This window comes from Pogoniulus pusillus, chromosome 22, assembly GCF_015220805.1.
Source record: "Pogoniulus pusillus isolate bPogPus1 chromosome 22, bPogPus1.pri, whole genome shotgun sequence".
NCBI classification, from domain to species: Eukaryota; Metazoa; Chordata; class Aves; order Piciformes; family Lybiidae; genus Pogoniulus; species Pogoniulus pusillus.
The window spans coordinates 2,293,153-2,299,152 of NC_087285.1; the positions used below are offsets into that span (position 1 = coordinate 2,293,153).

Consider the following 6,000-nt stretch of genomic DNA (forward strand, 5'->3'; position numbering starts at 1 on the left):
CCTACCCTCAAGGACCTCGAGATGCTTCCCTGGGCAACCCCTGCCAGCTGCTCCCTACCCTCAAGGACCTCGAGATGCTTCCCTGGGCAACCCCTGCCAGCTGCTCCCTACCCTCAAGGACCTCGAGATGCTTCCCTGGGCAACCCCTGCCAGTGTCTCCCTACCCTCAGGGACCTTGAGATGCTTCCCTGGGCAACCCCTGCCAGTGTCTCCCCACCCTCAAGGACCTCGAGCTGCTGCCCCCCAGCACACCTGAAGAGCTCAGCTCTGCTCACAGCTCTGTGTGAGCTCAGGGGGGGTCCCCATGGGGCTGCTTGGCAGCTTTGAGGGGGCACCATCATGGCCTTGAACACCTCCAGGCATGAGGTGCCCACAGCTCCCCTGGGCACCCCCTTTCAATGTCTCCCCATCCTCAAGGACCTCGAGATGCTTCCCTGGACAACCCCTGCCAGTGGGGGGGAGACCACTCAGTTTCAACCCCCCCAGCCATGGGCAGGGACCCCTCCCTCCAGCCCAGCTTGCTCAGAGCCTCCTCCAGCCTGGCCTGGAACACCTCCAGGTATGAGGTGCCCACAGCTCCCCTGGGCAACCTCTGCCAGCATCTCCCTACCCTCAAGGACCTGTAGCTGCTGCCCCCCAGCACACCTAAAGAGCTCAGCTCTGCTCACAGCCCTGTGTGAGCTCAGAGGGGGTCCTCCTGGGGCTGCTTGGCAGCTTTGAGGGGGCACCATCGTGGTCATAGATTCACAGAAGGGGTTGGGTGGGAAAGGACCTTCCAATTCCAACCCCCCCCCCCCCAAGCCATGGGCAGGGACCCCTCCCTCCAGCCCAGCTTGCTCAGAGCCTCCTCCAGCCTGGCCTGGAGCACCTCCAGGTATGAGGTGCCCACAGCTTCCCTGGGCAACCCCTGCCAGTGGGGGGTGACCACCCAGTTCCAACCCCCCCAGCCATGGGCAGGGACCCCTCCCTCCAGCCCTGCTTGCTCAGAGCCTCCTCCAGCCTGGCCTGGAGCACCTCCAGGTATGAGGTGCCCACAGCTTCCCTGGGCAACCCCTGCCAGTGGGGGGTGACCACCCAGTTCCAACCCCCCCAGCCATGGGCAGGGACCCCTCCCTCCAGCCCTGCTTGCTCAGAGCCTCCTCCAGCCTGGCCTGGAGCACCTCCAGGTATGAGGTGCCCACAGCTCCCCTGGGCAACCTCTGCCAGCATCTCCCTACCCTCAAGGACCTGTAGCTGCTGCCCCCCAGCACACCTAAAGAGCTCAGCTCTGCTCACAGCCCTGTGTGAGCTCAGAGGGGGTCCTCCTGGGGCTGCTTGGCAGCTTTGAGGGGGCACCATCGTGGTGATAGATTCACAGAAGGGGTTGGGTGGGAAAGGACCTTCCAATTCCAACCCCCCCCCCCCCAGCCATGGGCAGGGACCCCTCCCTCCAGCCCAGCTTGCTCAGAGCCTCCTCCAGCCTGGCCTGGAACACCTCCAGATATGAGGTGCCCACAGCTTCCCTGGGCAACCCCTGCCAGTGGGGGGTGACCACCCAGTTCCAACCCCCCCAGCCATGGGCAGGGACCCCTCCCTCCAGCCCAGCTTGCTCAGAGCCTCCTCCAGCCTGGCCTGGAGCACCTCCAGGTATGAGGTGCCCACAGCTTCCCTGGGCAACCCCTGCCAGTGGGGGGTGACCACCCAGTTCCAACCCCCCCAGCCATGGGCAGGGACCCCTCCCTCCAGCCCAGCTTGCTCAGAACCTCCTCCAGCCTGGCCTGGAGCACCTCCAGGGCTGCAGCATCTCCACCACCTCTGGGTAACCCTTTGAGGACAGCAGCAGGATGGCAGTGGAAGGGTTCAGCTGGCAGGAGGGGTGCAAACCCCACGGGTGGCAGCGTGGGGGGGGGTGGGGTGTCCCCAGCTCCCTGCTCCCCCCCCCCCCCGGCTCTCACCTCCCAGCTGCAGGCTCCAGCATCCTGTTGTTGCTCAGCCCTCAGCCTCTCCTCCCCCTCCCACAGCTGATCCTGGCCCTGCTTTGTCACCGAGGCCACCCCCCCGAGTCCAGACAGGAACCCAGCGGCTCCTGGGGGGGCACTTACGTGGGGGGTGGGCGGCTGAGCAGATGCTGGCCTCTGGAGCATGCTGGGATGGAGGAGCTGGGGGGGTGGGTGGGGAGGAAGGGGAGGATGAGGAGAACCTTCTGCTCTGGGCTCCTTGGGAGGGTGTCCAGGGCAGATAATGAGGGGAGGGGTGCAAGGGGGTGAGGGGAGGGGGTGCAGGGTGGTGAGGGGAGGGGGTGCAGGGTGATGAGGGGAGGGGTGCAGGGTGGTGAGGGGAGGGGTGCAGGGTGGTGAGGGGAGGGGGTGCAGGGTGGTGAGGGGAGGGGATGCAGGGTGATGAGGGGAGGGGTGCAGGGTGATGAGGGGAGGGGGTGCAGGGTGATGAGGGGAGGGGGTGCAGGGTTATGAGGGGAGGGGGTGCAGGGTGATGAGGAGAGGGGGTGCAGGGTGGTGAGGGGAAGGGTGCAGGGTTATGATGGGAGGGGGTGCAGGGTGATGAGGGGAGGGGTGCAGGGTGATGAGGGGAGGGGGTGCAGGGTGGTGAGGGGAGGGGTGCAGGGTGATGAGGGGAGGGGGTGCAGGGTGATGAGGGGAGGGGTGCAGGGTGATGAGGGGAGGGGTGCAGGGTGGTGGTGGTGGGGGGGGGGAGAGCAGCTGAGCCCCTCCCCGGGGCTGAGCTCCCGCGATGGGGCAGCTCGGGGAGGGCTGAGCAGCCGGAAGGGCCAGACCATAATCTCTGCCTCTGAGCGCTGGGGAGGGCATGGGAGAGGTCAGCATGACTCACGGGCAGGCAGAGACAGGGGGGACAGTGGGGGGGACAGGGCTGGGGAGGGGACACACACACAGAGCCTCTCATCCCCCCCCTGCCCAGCCAGGGCAGACCCCTGCCTCCTGCAGCCCTGCCCAGGAAGGGCAGGGATGGGGCTCGGTGCCCACCCAGCTGGCAGGTCCCAGGGCAGCAGGAGCTGTGGGGGCCTGGGGGGGGGAGGGGGTCAAGAATCAGGAGCTGGGCACCAGCCCATCTGTGCTGCCTCCCCTGCCCCTGCCTGCTGTTTTGTTCCAGTTCCTCCACTTCCCTCCATTGTTCAGCTCTGGCTTCCTTCCTGCTGCCTGCGGCTCCCACGCAGCCCCTGCCCCCCCCCCGGCCTCCCCCCTGCTGCTGCAGCCCAGGGGCAGCCCAGCCAGGAGCTCAGCTGCACCACTCCTCTGCTGGGGAGCAGGTTCTGCCTGCTGCCCACAGGCTGGCGTGGGCTGGTGCTGGCACTGGGAGGTGCACACGAGGAGGGCATGGCCCTGGGGGTGCCCCCGTGGTGGGTGCTCAGCCCAGCACATGTGCCAGGGGGAGAGAGAGGGGGTGAGGAGCCAGGGAGTCATGGGGTGGTTTGGGATGGGAGGGACCTTGGAGGGCATGGATCATGGATCTGCTGTGGCTGCAAAAGAGCCTGCTCCCCACAGGCTGGCATGGGTGGCACAGGGGGCAGTGTGGGCAGGCTCTAGGGGGTGGTGCTGGCTACTGGGAGGTCACAGAAGAGCCTGAGCTGGGAAGAACCTTCCAGATGATGGAGTCACAGAAGCCCTTTGGTGGGAAGAGAGCTCCAAGCTGCCCCAGCCCAACCCTTGCCTGGCTGTGCCAGCCTGGGGCTCAGCCATGGCCTCAGCACCACAGCTCTGCCTCCTGGAGACACCTCCAGGGCTGCCCTCAGCCTTCTCCTCTGCAAGCCAAACAGCTCCAGGTCCCTCAGCTGCTCCCCAAAGACTCCCTCTGCAGACCCTTCCCCAGCCAGACCACCCAGCTCCAGCCCCCCCAGCCATGGGCAGGGACCCCTCCCTCCAGCCCAGCTTGCTCAAAGCCACCTCCAGGCATGAGGTGCCCATAGCTCCCCTGGGCAACCCCTGCCAGCTGCTCCCCACCCTCAAGGACCTCGAGCTGCTGCCCCCCAGCACACCTGAAGAGCTCAGCTCTGCTCACAGCCCTGTGTGAGCTCAGGGGGGGTCCCCATGGGGCTGCTTGGCAGCTTTGAGGGGGCACCATCGTGGTGATAGATTCACAGAAGGGGTTGGGTGGGAAAGGACCTTCAAGACCACCCAGTTCCACCCCCCCCCCAGCCATGGGCAGGGACCCCTCCCTCCAGCCCAGCTTGCTCAAAGCCTCCTCCAGCCTGGCCTGGAACACCTCCAGGTATGAGGTGCCCACAGCTTCCCTGGGCAACCCCTGCCAGTGCCTCCCTACCCTCAAGGACCTGTAGCTGCTGCCTTCCCCAGCACACCTGAAGGGCTCAGCTCCCTCTGTGTGCCCAGCCCCACCTGTCCCCACGGGGCTGCTCAGCAGCACTGGGCACAAGAGGCTGGAAGGGACCCCCAGAGGTCATGCAGTCCCACCCCATCGAGGTGGCACAAGAGCTGGCTGGGAGCTGGGCACGGGGATGTGGCAGCTGGAAGGTTGCTTGGTGCTGCAGCACCTAGACAAAGGCCTGGGCAGGGGCTGGGGGGGGATGCCCCACGTGGCATGGGCTGGGTGGCTCTGTCACAAGCTGGCACCACCTTCTGCCCAGCAGCAGGGTGATGAAATGGGGCAGTTTCCCCCTTTCTTGTGCCCCTATCTGCCTGGCAGATCTGTGGTCAGCTTTGCCCACTGCCTGCCCTGCCTGAAGCTTCAGCAGGCAGCCTCGCTGGCTCCCAGGGCATTGGGCACTGGAACCACACTGCTGGCCTCGCTGGCTCCCAGGGCAGTGGGCACTGGAACCACGCTGCTGGCCTCGCTGGCTCCCAGGGCAGTGGGCACTGGAACCACGCTGCTGGCCTCGCTGGCTCCCAGGGCAGTGGGCACTGGAACCACGCTGCTGGCTGCCAGGCTGCGGCGTGGGACTTGGAGGTGGTCCAGCTGTGCCCGTGGGTGGTGGCACTCGAGAGGCAGCTGGGCACCGTCCCCATCCCTGCCAACCCGCGTGGACCCGCCGGCGCCAGGGCTGGAGGTGAGGATGGGCATCGGCAGTGCCAGCCCTGCCCCTGCCTGTGCCAGCCCTGCCCCTGCCCGTGCCCGGCGCTGTGCCCACCCCGTCCCTGCCTCCCTCACCTCCGCAGCCCCCCGGGGCTGTCTCCGGTGGAGCAAGCTGGAGGCAGCTCCGCTCCGGGCTCCAAAGCTGCCCCTCTCCGGCTGACTCCAGGGTGACTCGAAGGTGTCCCCAGCGGGCACGGGGCTCAGCCTGCGGGCACGGGGCTCAGCCTGCGGGCACAGCCGAGCAGCAGCAGCCCACCCCGAGCAACTCCCGCGGGCTCCGCAGCGCCCAGCCCACGCCTGCCGCCGCCGCTCCCTCCTCCGGGCCAGCCCTCCCCCGGCTCATCCCTCCTCGTCCTGCCCCTTCCCAGGCAGGAGCCAACCTCAGCGCTTGGCCTCTGCTCTGGCTGCCCCACGGCCTGCCCCCTCTGCCGGGCACCGCTGCGGGGCTGCAGGCGTCGAAGGCACAGCGCAGCCCCGGGGGGGAGAGCCTGGACGGGAGGGTCCAGCTGCCGGCTGGCGTCTGCGCTCCGCCTGAGCCGGGGTGGGGAGAGCAGAGTTAGGGAGAGACGAAGTCAGGAGGTAAATTGGTAGCTTAGGGAGTGTGATAAGAGTGGTAATAATCATAGCGATAATGCTAACAGCATAAAGGTGCTAATTAATGGTGGTAATAATAGTGATAGCAGCGATAGCAGCGTGATAGAAGTGATGATGATGATGATGATGATAATAATGATGATAACAACAACAATAACACAATGATGATAGAAATAATGATGATGATGATAATGATATTGATGAGAATAATAACGATAATGATGATAATAGTGATGATAATAATAATAATATCACAATGATGATAGAAATGATGATAGTGATGATGATAATAATGATAATGATAATAGTGATGATAATAACAACAATAACACAATGATGATAGAAATAATGATGATGATGATGATG

At 65.0% G+C, this 6,000-nt stretch overlaps 1 protein-coding gene across 2 annotated transcripts in view; it reads right to left on the reverse strand.

The window, feature by feature from the left end:
• Positions 1-5,249, reverse strand: part of ARAP3 (ArfGAP with RhoGAP domain, ankyrin repeat and PH domain 3) — a 67,361-nt gene extending 62,112 nt beyond the window's left edge. For both annotated transcript variants that reach the window (XM_064161460.1, XM_064161459.1), the window contains exon 1: positions 5,116-5,249. The gene's annotated coding sequence lies outside the window, so the exon portion shown is untranslated. The remainder of the gene's footprint in view (positions 1-5,115) is intronic.
• Between the last annotated feature and the right edge of the window lie 751 nt (positions 5,250-6,000).